Source organism: Silene latifolia, chromosome Y, assembly GCF_048544455.1.
Source record: "Silene latifolia isolate original U9 population chromosome Y, ASM4854445v1, whole genome shotgun sequence".
Lineage (NCBI taxonomy): Eukaryota > Viridiplantae > Streptophyta > Magnoliopsida > Caryophyllales > Caryophyllaceae > Silene > Silene latifolia.
The window spans coordinates 115,744,955-115,758,490 of NC_133538.1; the positions used below are offsets into that span (position 1 = coordinate 115,744,955).

The following is a 13,536-nucleotide window of genomic DNA, read 5'->3' on the forward strand; positions in this document are numbered from 1 at the left end:
CAAGTATTTACTCAAGGAACGAGCTTGGTGCGTATTTCGAGGTCCGAAAGACAAATCCACGAGAATTTAGAAGTCAAGTATCAGCTAAAGCAGTCGATCGACCGCTACCTATGGTCGATCGACCATACCACGACTTCCAGGAGCCACTGTTCAGAGCTTACCAGTCGATCGACCGGCCTCAGTGGTCGATCGACCAAGCCGCCAATCTGCGTGAATTAAAAGATCGAGAATAAGCAAGCCCATAGTAGTTAGGTTTTGGAAATAAGAACTACGTTGCATTCTATATAACGTATGCTAGGTTTTAAGAACAAGCATTCAGTTTTTATCAAGCTTTTAATCTAGTTTTATTATCAGAAATTCTTTAGGGTTCTTTAGTTTATAATCTTTTCCATTCAATAAAAGTTATTTTGGGCATTCGGGTTCTTGGATCTTTATTCTCTGCAAATTCCGTTCGGTATTCTCCTGCTCTTATTCAGTTTCATTGCTTATATTTCGTTAATAGTATAGAATTGCTAGTTAGTTCCCAAATAGATTATCGTTTATTTGTTATTTGTTATTTAACTATTTCAAGCATGAATCCAGTAGTTTTATTCATTAATATTGTTGTTGTTTTTATCAATACCATGAGTAGCTAAATTCATCGTGCTAGGATGTAGGGAATCTGTAGGTTAGGCGGCATTAAAATTAGTATGACCTAAATCGCACACCGGTCGATCGACTGGGTTCCCTAGTCGATCGACTGGCCACGTGAGCTGTGTTTCGTTTTAATTGTTTTAATTGTTACATTTGACAAATCGAATGCATGCAACTAGTTGAATGCTTAGTATATGACCGACCCATTAGATCTAAAGATAGGGAAAGTTGTTAGACTACCAATTAAAATGACTAAACTATGCTAAGATCAAAAGATAGGTAAAGTTTAGATTTTTAGTCACTTTTCAGGACGAGAGTCAGTACTAGTGATATTAGGGACCCGTAGCGAGATCGAAAGATGCTACTTGTTAGGAGTGGACCGAGAGGACCTCTTATTTTTCCCGACTCACGTGATTTATTTTAAACCTACCTAACCGCTGCCGCCGAAACTACAGTGAACCGACCATCTTAGTACCCCTTTTTATTATTTGATTTAATCTATTTCTTTTATTAGCTCGTTTATTTGCCATTAGTTATAGACCAATTCAACTCAAACCCCCCCACACAATTGTTACCTTAAGACTGAAATTAGACAACTAATAATTACACCTGCCTCTCTGTGGTTCGACCCTGCTACCGCTATCTATAGTTGTAGTTAGGAATTATAAATTTATTTTTGGTGCACACAACGACCGGCATCAAATTTTGGCGCCGTTGTCGGGGAGGCAATTGTTCTAATTTTTAGTTGTTTTATTTTAGTCTGTTTCTTAGTTTAAGGGACATTCGTTCCTTAAGCTATTATCATATTCTTTTGTAGTTTCCTCTTATGCGCAGGTCACAGGGTGGTGAATTAGTATCGTTCAATCCTGAGATTGAGAAGACTTTGCGCGAGTTGAGACGATCATCTAGGATATTGCCAACAGAGGAAGAGCTGAATACTCTGTCTAGTTACTACGAGAACGAGCTGTTCGAGGAGGATCCACCTTCATCTCCTATTTCTACTTCATCAGCTGAGACCGTCACATCTCCAGATTTTCTAGAAATGGCTGAAGAAGCGACTATTGCAAGTCACTCTGAGCCGACAGCTGCAAATCTATATAAGGGGTTCGAATTACCGGGAGCTGATAGAGAATTCGAACCGAAGCCTTTTTATATCAACTTGGTTGAGAGAAACCAATTCGGGGGAGCTGCAAATGAAGATGCAGCCAAGCATATGGAGATATTTATTGATTATTGCTGCTCTATACCCCCGCCGACAGGTGTGACCCAGGACCAGGTGAAGGAGACAATGTTTATATTCTCACTCCGCGATGCTGCAAGGGAGTGGTATAGAGACCTGGACCGAGCTGCTAATGGGATCACTGACTGGAATTCGCTGGCCTTAGCGTTTTATAAAAAATATTTCTTTGCCTCGAAGACGAATGCTATTATAGCTCAGATCACAAGCTTTAAACAGGGGCCTGATGAGAACTTTCATGAGGCATGGGTCCGTTTCAAGAAGTCAAAAGAACCATTCCGCATCATGGGTTTGAGAAATGGAGCTTATGCAATCAGTTCTACAATGGGCTTTATGACGATCAGAGAGCTATCTTGGATGCGGCGGCTAGTGGCAGATTCCAGGAGAATATGGGAGAGACTAAGAGGTGGAAAATCAATGATGACTTGGCCACCCATAAGGCTGAGTATGGAAATTCCAGGGGAAATCAAAGAAGAGCTGCTGAATCTCCTTCTGTAGCTGCATTAGAGGCTCTCACGACGAGATTTGATAAGTACGAGTTGGGGGGAGCTTCAAAAGGAGGGATTTACTATGTAAACGTTGTTTCAGACGGTCCTTTCGTCTGCAAAAGATGTGGAGCTGAGGGACATGTTTCACACAACTGTCCTAATCCCTTTGAGTCCTATGCTGCCTTTCAACATTATAGGCAGACAAACACTTACTATGAGCCGAATGTCCATCCGAATCTGAGGTGGAGCAGCCAAAATGTCTTGAATCCGACTCAACCTCCACAAAGAAATAGCAGTAATTATGTGCCCCCTCATAAGCAACAACAGTTCCAAAAGCCCCGTATGTCCTTTTTCAAAGAAACAATGAATCCCAAAATTCTGAGTTTGCCGAATTGAAGAACTTGTTGCTGAAGGAGTCCCAAGCTAGATAGGCCGGGATGAAGATGTTGGAGAGCCAAATTGCCCAATTGGCTAGCAAGAATACAACTCGAGCTCCGGGACATTTACCGACTCAAACTGATCAAAAGGAGACCTTTAATGCAATTACCTTGAGGAGTGGGTCTACCCTTGATGGGCCCGCTATGGTCGAGGACATTGCTGAAAAAGATGAGGCGGAACCGAGTCAGAAGAAAGCTGGAACGAACAGTGGAAAGAAAAAGACGATCAACAGGTATGTCAGTCGATCGACTGACATACCCAGTCGATCGATTGGTCCGCGACAACCAGAAGCTACTGTTCCTGTAGAAGTCAGTCGATCGACTGACCAACCTGGTCGATCGACTGATAGCGCTGCTGAAAGTGATTCTTTTCGTCCTCCAATGCCTAATAACTTGAGGGATCACTTGTTTCGGGGTACGATTGCCCCGAAAATATTGAGTCAAGACCCGAATGCTGATGGGTCCATTCCGGTTCCGAAATACGACCCTTTGTCGATTAATGGTTCACATTTGAGACGGTCTGAAGAAGGGTCAAGCTACAACAAGGAGAAGGTTGTGGACTTTCAGCCTAAGTCCACCGATGCTGGCATGAGAGATTTAGAAGAGAGGGCTAACTTACTTCTTACAGCCCCTTATCCAGAGAGATTGGTGCCGACGAAGGAACAGGTATCGTTTAATAAGTTTGAAAATGTTATTCGTAGCTTAAATGTACAAGTTCCTTTTCTTGAGTTAGTCAATCAAGTGCCTGCTTATATGAAATTCATGAAGCAACTCTTATCAAAAAAGAAGTCACTTGAAACTGTGCACACTGTCGCACTCACTGAGGAGTCATGCTCTTATTTGACCCACATTGCGCCACATAAGCTAGAAGACCCGGGTAGTTTTTCAGTTCCATGTAGTATTGGCACCTTTTCTATTGAGAAGGCCTTGTGTGACCTAGGAGCCAGTATTAGTGTAATGCCCTTAAGTCTTGCTAGGAAGCTCAAATTGACTACGTTTGCAGTGACCAACATGACAATACAGATGGCTGACCGATCTGCGGTCCAGCCAATAGGAGTCTTAGAGGACATTCCTGTGCAAATAGGAAAGTTTTTCTTCCCTGTCGACTTCGTTGTACTAGATATGCCCGAGGATGCTCACATTCCTATAATATTGGGTAGACCATTTCTGCACACTGCTGGTGCAGTTATAGATGTTGGTTCGGGGACTTTGACCTTTAAGGTAGGAAAGCACTCTATTGTGTTTGCCCAGACAGCTAAGAAGAAAGACCCCATGTGGCCAATAACTTGTAATACGGTTTCTGAAAAGAAATCTTATTTTATACTTCCTGATATGCCTATCTCTACCCCTACTCCTGTTGTGACACCTCCGCCCCAGACTGGGAGCAAAGTGGAGGAAGATTCTTCTGTTTTAGATATTGCAGGAGCTGGTTTGGGGAAGGAAGAGCCGTATGTCGCTCCAGCTGTGAAGGAGCCAATAGTTCAAAGAGGCGGTCTAGGATGCCTTAGCTATGGCACGAATGAGGAGCCCGAAGATGAGCCAGTCAAAGCAACGGAGTCTGATCTGGATTCTGACGAGTCCGAAGAGGTCTATAAATGGGAAGATGTCCGACATGTTGATCCGTTGAGTTCTACGGATGCTGGAGCTGAGAAGAGTGAAGCTGAGAAGATGAGCACTATTGAGGCTACCTCTTGTAGCCAGAAGCCGACCAAGTGGGCCATTCCGTGGCCGTTCTTGATCAACTATTAGTTGATCGCATGCTTTTTCAAACTTTCATTTTATTGCTTTTTAAGACTTTTTATTATTTTCGTGTGCGCGAGACTTCGCTCTTTTACGTTTGCTTAGGATTTTAAACACTTTAGTCGGTTACTTTGGGTTTTGCGCAATTTTGGGCGCGTTATTATGTGCTTTTACATGTATATAGACCATATTAGCTTAAGTTAGTGAGCTAATTCAAAGAAATCAAAAGGTTGCAAAGAGCTATTCCAATCGATCGATCGTCTCGATGGTCGATCGACCGTCGCACAGCCCAGAGCTTCATTCTCGACATCCTGGTCGATCGATCGGGTGAGGTGGTCGATCGACCGCCCGTAGCTTTAATTGTACCTGCTGATCATTCCCCTGCTGTGTTTGGTCGATTTTCGGAGATAAGGGAGTATTCCTTTCACTTTATTCTCCGCTTAATTTCTGATTTCTTCTGTTTTTTCTCATTTTGCACATAATTTTACCATCCCAATCTTGCTTTCTCGGAATTACGCGTGATATTGTTTGTCTTTTCAGGTACTTATTGGTAGCACTGCTGGCTACTGAAACCTCCTAGCTTACGCTGGTTTGGGGAGGTTTCCTTTTGCAGCGCTTAAAGTCTTGTGAGTTTCCGAGTCCTTTATTTATGTCAATTTTAATTTTTATCTCGCAAAATCCCAATTTCCTTTGCTTCTTTATACATGATTTTGCACAATGGGGACATTGTGCGATTTGGTTTGGGGAAGGGTTTTGCGTTGCATTTCATTTGCTTGCATTCACGTTTACATTTTTTGTCTTGCATTGTTGTTTATTTTCCTTTATATATACAGAAAATTCAAAAAATTCAAAAAAATGCACGTTTATTTTAGCATATAGGTTGAGTCGGAACGGTAATATTTCAATGATGACATTGCATTTGCATCTGTTTTATCGCTTAAGCCTTGCCAATTGACATGTTATTAGTAGAATCAATTGCAGAGTCTACGAGTTTTCGTTAATTTATTTGCTGGACTTGAAACTTGACTTTGATTTTTGGCAAACTACATCATTTTCTGAGTTGTTAGAGCTTATAACTGGTGTCATCTATGACCAGTTTATCTAGGATGTGAGTGTTACTCCTTATGAGACATGTTTCATTAATTTGCATAAATATGAACTTAATCTGCTTAATACCTGTGTGCATTCGGTTTGTGGTTTGTTGACACATGTGGTAGAGGTCCCCTTTTTCTCATTTTGCCCATAAGCTCCACACTGCCAAAAACAGCCTTTTTGTCCCATTGCTACATCCTACATTTAGCCTGCCCTTGTCAAGCTAGTAGTTTACGTTCTTGGGGTTGTTACTTCGTTTTTGGTGGCATATGCTCATTTTGAGATGAAGTTGGGAAGTTGGAAAAAGGAAAGAGAGAAAAAAAAAGAGAAAAGAAAAATGATTCGAAAAAAAAAAAGAGTATTGTACTGTAGACGTGGTCGATCGACTGCTCTACTTGGTCGATCAACCGATGCCCGAGAAGAAAAGAAATCAATTCGCATGATTCAAGTCTTTATTCAAATGGCAATTTTTTCTCCCATGTTTCATTTGTATCTTATGGGGAGTTGATTATTTCGTAGATTGTGAGTTTTGTGCTTGCTATAGCACCGTGTGGATTGAAGTTTGAGCAAGAAGTGGATATTGTCATATGGTTTTGTTACGGTACTAGCTTCATCACCTGTACCCCCACATTCCCATAAATGTTTTGCCTTTCCTGCCCATTACCTCACATATCTCTTATTTACCTCGGCATGTGTCATGGTCATTTGTTCGGTTGGGATGCATATGTACGGTTGTAGAGATTATTTTCATATTATATTGCAGGCATGTTCTTGTAGGTCGTACTTAGGTGAGTGTCACTACAAAATAAATTCTTTCTATCTTATACATTATTTCACCTCGTCCTTATTTGAGTGATTTGAGCGACCCGTGAGAGTCCATATTGATAAGTCTCTATCGTTGACGGTTCAGCAGTTTTTGACGACTATATAACTCGTTTGCATGATTCACATTACTAATTGATTGTTAGTTAATGCATTAAACTGGTTTAGGCTTTACAGTTTGCAATTCGCTCTGAGATTGAACTCGTTCCATTAGGTTTTTAGGATCGAGTCTAGTTCTTGCTTGGGGACAAGCAAGGGTTTGGTTTAGGGAAGTTTGATGCGTGTCCTAAATATGATGTTTTACACCCCATTTTACACGCATTTCAGAGCTCATTTGTGTAGTTTATGCTACTATTTGCCCCATTTCGTCTACTTTCGCATTTTTATGTAATATTGCAGATTTATGCAGAAATGAGTAGATATTGAGCTAAATCCGTCCCCGAGTACCTTGCACTGCATTTGACGTAAAGTATTTACTCAAGGAACGAGCTTGGTGCGCATTTCGAGGTCCGAAAGACAAATCCACGAGAATTTAGAAGTCAAGTATCAGCTAAAGCAGTCGATCGACCGCTACCTATGGTCGATCGACCATACCACGACTTCCAGGAGCCACTGTTCAGAGCTTACCAGTCGATCGACCGGCCTCAGTGGTCGATCGACCAAGCCGCTAATCTGCGTGAATTAAAAGATCGAGAATAAGCAAGCCCATAGTAGTTAGGTTTTGGAAATAAGAACTACGTTGTATTCTATATAACGTATGCTAGGTTTTAAGAACAAGCATTCAGTTTTTATCACGCTTTTAATCTAGTTTTATTATCAGATATTCTTTAGGGTTCTTTAGTTTATAATCTTTTCCATTCAATAAAAGTTATTTTGGGCATTCGGGTTCTTGGATCTTTATTCTCTGCAAATTCCGTTCGGTATTCTCCTTCTCTTATTCAGTTTCGTTGCTTATATTTCGTTAATAGTATAGAATTGCTAGTTAGTTCCCCGAAGCCGATTATCGTTTATTTGTTATTTGTTATTTAACTATTTCAAGCATGAATCCAGTAGTTTTATTCATTAATATTGTTGTTGTTTTTATCAATACCATGAGTAGCTAAATTTATCGTGCTAGGATGTAGGGAATCTGTAGGTTAGGTGGCATTTAAATTAGTATGACCTAAATCGCATGCCGGTCGATCGACTGGGTTCCCTAGTCGATCGACTGGCCACGTGAGCTGTGTTTAATTTTAATTGTTTTAATTGTTACATTTGACGAATCGAATGCATGCGACTAGTTGAATTCTTAGTATATGACCGACCCATTAGATCGAAAGATAGGGAAAGTTGTTAGACTACCAATTAAAATGACTAAACTATGCTAAGATCGAAAGATAGGTAAAGTTTAGATTTTTAGTCAATTTTTAGGACGAGAGTCAGTACTAGTGATATTAGGGACCCGTAGCGAGATCGAAAGATGCTACTTTTTAGGAGTGGACCGAGAGGACCTCTTATTTTTCCCGACTCACGTGATTTGTTTTAGACCTACCTAACCACTGCCACCGAAACTACATTGAACCGACCATCTTAGTACCCCTTTTTATTATTTGATTTAATCTATTTATTTTATTAGCTCGTTTATTTGTCATTAGTTATAGACCATGTGGAGTCTATTGATCGAATACGAAAGAGGGGGGGGGGGTGAATTGAGTATTAAAAACGATGACCGTTTTTTCGAAATATATGATATAAATTAATTACTTGATTTTATTGATTAAAATCAACTAATTAAATTATTAACAATAAATGCAAAATCGAAATAACAATAATAAAGATAGAGAGAAAGAGAGACACACAGGATTTTGAAGTGGTTCAGTTTCACAAGTCGAAACCTATGTCCACTATTCTCGATTAATAATTTTTAGTACCTTTCTCCTGATTACAAAAATTATCAATCCACTCGTATAATCAACTATATGATTATAACTCAGATTGAGTATAGCTAAATACTCTAGGTTGCTCTTACGTTAATAAGAAAAATACAACGACAAATACTAATCTCACGTTATGCAAGTGAGTATACTATCCTTGTGTATTTAATATCCTATAACGATTTTTCTTTGAGTGATTGACAAATTTGATGCGTAATTTTTGTATAAGCAAATTTGGAAAATAAGAATTAAATCTCAAATGATTTTTGCTTAAAATATTTTTCTCTCTTGAAATTTGTAGATGTGTGTGTCAACAATTAATGTTGAATGAATGAGAGTATTTATAGTAGAGTGAATTAGGGTTTGGAATGTTCTGGAATTAGGGCATAGGAATGTTCTGGAAATATAAAACTTGAAGAACAAGTAAGGAGCAAAGGAATGGAGTTTGGCCTCCTAGGGTTCGGCCTCCTAGGGTTCGACCACCTAGGGTTTCGGCCTCCCTAGGGTTCGGCCGGCCCAAGGCCTCCTTCGGTCCATTCTTGCTTCTATAGCCCGCAACAAATCGAGATAGAATTTAGTTAAACCCCTAGGTTGCATGACGATATAAATATCGTGTTACAAACCAATAGTTTATTTAACTTAAATTCTAATTAATTAATTCCAATTAAAATAAATACTCTCTTATTTTTATAAACCAATAAAAATATATTTTCCAAAAATTAACGAATCATTTTTGTCTAGTAATGAAGTTATGTCTATTAGGTCATAACTTCACTAACCTTTAAATCAAACAAAGTAAAACCATTACCGGATGACGACCTATACTATCTAATCTTCAGTAGATCTTCAGTAAACGAATCGTCTCTTCACAAGTCTCTCATCTTGAGTCTCGTGGTTGATTTCTAATCTCGATCTCGCTTGAAAACATCGATCAAGTATATTTGAAGTTGTACCTCCTTGGTCCAAACTTCAAGCTTGCGTCATTGTAATTGTTCCTTTCTAAATAAATATTTAAGCACACAATTACACGCATATGTTTATATATTAAGTCCACATACAAATCATTACTGTCATTATCAAAACAATTAATTAGGACTAAAGGTCCAATAAATTCCCCCTTTTTGATGATGACAAGTCTCCTATGATTTGTGTCTAAGTCTAGTTCCCCCTCAACATAATACTTCCCAAAATATAGAACAGTTGAGCGCAGAGACTAATGATCTCTTCAAACTTATAACTATAGAACGCCATGAGAGAATTAACTTTAAGACGGTCGCAAATCATAAAAACAATTCCCCCTCTTGGCATCATTGAAACGATAAGAACAAACATAAAACGACCAGAATAATATATTATGAGACAAGAATTAATCATGAAAAACATATTATATTAAACGCAATCTAGTTCTTAATTAGCATAATAATAATATAAACTTGCAATCACAAAAGGAATAATGCAGAATTAAAAAAGCTAATATCCATAAGAATGGATTTTTATTGTGAGCAAAGGAATTAAAAAGATAAGGCTAGGTTGAATGGATTAGGGCAAGATGGTCAAGGGTAGCGTCGGCTTGGCGGGTTGGACCTAGGTCGGGTGCGGTATTCCAAGTCCTCGAGTCGCGCTTGACAATGGTCTAGGAGTGCAGCTTGGGCAGTCAATCGAGTATCAAAGTTACCAATCCTCAAAGTCATTGCTTTAATTGCTTCATATATAGTTTGCATCTCAGACCTCATCTCCTTCCCAGATTGCAAAAGATCATCACCAAACTTAACCAAACTAGCCATACCTTCCTTTATTTGAGTAGACTCGGAGTGAGTTCGTACGGCGGCTTTAAAAACACATTCGAGGCGTGTATCAAACCGTGACAACACGGTATTTAGACGAGCCGGGCTAATTTCACTTGGTCCACTAGTATCAACTCTCCTTTCCTTTTTAATTAGGTCAAACAATTCTTCCAATTTCTTGTCTTGTTCATTAATCCGTCCAAGAATAGAAGTAAAGTTTGAATCCATCTTTGAAACCGACATATCAAAACTCACATTGCTGGTGTAATCATCCATATACTGTGCGTAAAGAACTCGTGAAGAACCATCTTGAAGTTTATAGTTTTCAGTCTTTGAACTTACCTCAATTTCCGAAACCGTCTTTCCCTTACCCTTAAACAATTTTCGTCGCTTGGTGAGGTTGGCGGGTTGGTCGACGAAGGACCGTGGGGAGCGAGGGGGTTCGGCCGGTGAGGTGGAGCGAGTTCGAGGCGGTGATTGGCTTACCTTCTTTCTAATAACAACATGTTTCTTTGATTGAAAACGGGTTGTAGGTTGATTAGTCATTATTAAAATTGAAGATAGTAGTAAAAGATAATTAGAGTTTAGAGGATTAGAATTGATGAGAATTATGGAGCGATTGAAGGGGTATATATAGCATAAGGAATTTGAGTTTAGGTAAGAAAAGGATTCCTAAAAGATAGAAAATAATATCAATTTCCTTATTTCTTTAATGCCTTTCCTTTTTTTTCGGCATCTTCCTTTTTTTTCTTTTTTTTTTTCTCGTGCCCTTTTTTCACGACACTTTTTTTTTTTCTCGTGCGTTTTTTTTTTCCGCACTTCTTTTTTTTTGGCATTATATCCTATTAGATGTAAGATTAGGAAAGAAAATCTTGTGATGGAGTTTAGGCAGGATTTGTGTAGGAATATAATAAGATAGAAGTATCTTTATTATATTAAGGCAGTTTATTGTAGATTTTGTCGATTTTTGTAAGAAAATGTGATTATGCAGAATATAAAATACTACCATACACATAAGCAAGATATAACACGTAAAATAAATATTATTTAACATAATTAAACTTGCAACAAAAATATACGGACACAATCGTACAATCTTATCTTCCTAGCTCATTCAGTTCCCCTGACATAATTGTGACGGATTTAATTATCACTAATTAAACCAATCTCAAGTCTCAATAACTCAAAGCGTTTTCTAGCTAATGCCTTAGTCAAGATATCAGCCCATTGCCTTTCAGTACTACAAAATTCAAGTGAAATGTTGCCTTTCTCTACATGATCCCGTAGAAAATGGTGTCGAATATCTATATGTTTGGTCCTCGAGTGCTGGGCAGGGTTTTTAGAAATTACTATAGCACTCGTATTGTCACACATAATAGGCATACGGCCTACATTTATACCATAATCACATAGGTGTTGCTTTAACCAAAGTAATTGAGAACATACCAGTCACGCAGATACATACTTGGCTTCAGCAGTAGACATTGCAACTGAATTTTGCTTCTTTGATCCTCATGTGATAATACAAGGTCCAACAAACGTTGCATACCCAGAAGTGCTTTTCCTATCTAAAGAACATCCTGCATAATCTGCATCTGAATATCCTACTAGATCGAAATTAGACTCAAGTGGATACCATAAGTATAAATTAGATGTACCAATTAAATATCTCAAAATACGTTTAACTGCAATCATATGTGATTCTTTAGGGCACGATTGAAATCGAGCACAGACACATACGCTAAACATTACATCATGACGACTTGCAGTTAAATATAAAAGTGAACCAATCATACCTCGATATGTAGTCTCATCGACACACTTACCATGTTCATCTATAGTCATCTTCTTTTCAGGTACCATAGGTGTATCGTATGATTTTGCATTTTCCATACCGAACTTTCGGATTAGTTCCTTGATATATTTTTGTTGGTGTATCTTTATACCATCCTTTGTTTGTTGAATTTGTAAGCCTAGAAAGTACTTCAGTTCTCCCATCATGCTCATTTCAAACTCAGAAGTCATTAGATCAGAAAAATACTTGCACAATTTTTCATTAGTAGAACCGAATATAATATCGTCTACATAAATTTGTACAACAAGTAAATTAGAACCCTCGGATTTAAGGAACAGGGTTTTATCGACAGATCCTCTTGTAAAATTATTTTGTAACAAAAACTTGGATAATCTGTCATACCATGCCCTTGGAGCTTGTTTCAAACCATATAAAGCTTTGTCTAATTTATAGACGTGGTTTTGAAACTTGCTATCTAAAAATCCAGGAGGTTGTTCTACATAGACTTCTTCCTCCAAATAACCATTAAGAAATGCTGTCTTAACGTCCATTTGGAACAGTTTCATTCCTTTATGAGCAGCAAAGGCAATAATGAGACGTATAGACTCAAGTCTTGCTACAGGTGCAAAGGTCTCGTCATAATCGATCCCTTCCTGTTGATTGTAGCCTTGGACAACTAGTCGTGCCTTGTTTCTTGTAATAAGTCCTGTATCGTCCAATTTGTTTCTAAACACCCATCTAGTACCAATAACAGTTCGATCACTAGGTCGTGGCACTAAGTGCCCTACCTTATTGCGTTCGAATTGTTGAAGCTCATCTTGCATAGCGGTTATCCAATCAGGTTCAGCAAGAGCTTCTTTAATATTGGTAGGTTCAATAGTTGATAGAAACGAAAAGAACGAGCAGAAATTATTCAAGGACCTTCTAGTTTTAATGCCTTGCTCTAGATCCCCTAGGATTTTGTCCAAAGGGTGGGAACTTTGATGTTTCCATTTTTTGAGAACTCTAGGCTCATTATCATTTGATGGACTAGCATCATCTGCAGACGAAGAATCATTATTTGTTCCCCCTGAGTTGGACTCGGGATTTTCTTTTGAAGCATCACTCACTTAATTAGAAATATCATGATTTGGATCGGAAGTTACAACCTCATTAGGTATAACTTCAGGATCTCTTTCTTTATCCAAGGAAGGGTCGATAGTATCATTAACTATGGACTCATCACTTCTCTTAGGATTGTTTGCAGAATTTTCTAGTTTATCATTGATACCTTGAATATCTTCATCTTCATTTAAAGACTCATTTCTTGCTAGAAAGAAATCGGGCTCATCTGGATCCTCTTCTTCCTGTTCAGCTTTATCAAACACATTATCTTCGTCAAAGCGAACATGAACACTTTCTTCTATACGCAAGGTTCTTTTATTGAACACTTTGTAAGCTTTACTATGATCCGAATATCCCAGAAGAACAGCTTCATCACTTCGGGGTTCAAATTTTCCTAAATTTTCTTTTCCATTATTGTGAACAAAGCATTTGCTCCCGAAGCAACGGAGATGTGATATATTGGGTTTTCTCTCTCTTAAAAGTTCATAGGG

At 38.5% G+C, this 13,536-nt stretch overlaps 1 non-coding gene across 1 annotated transcript; it reads right to left on the reverse strand.

Moving 5' to 3' along the window:
• Window positions 1-2,056: 2,056 nt before the first annotated feature.
• LOC141636346 (small nucleolar RNA R71) lies at window positions 2,057-2,162 on the reverse strand. The gene has a single exon (XR_012540965.1). It is a non-coding gene; the product is annotated as a small nucleolar RNA R71 (small nucleolar RNA).
• Between the last annotated feature and the right edge of the window lie 11,374 nt (window positions 2,163-13,536).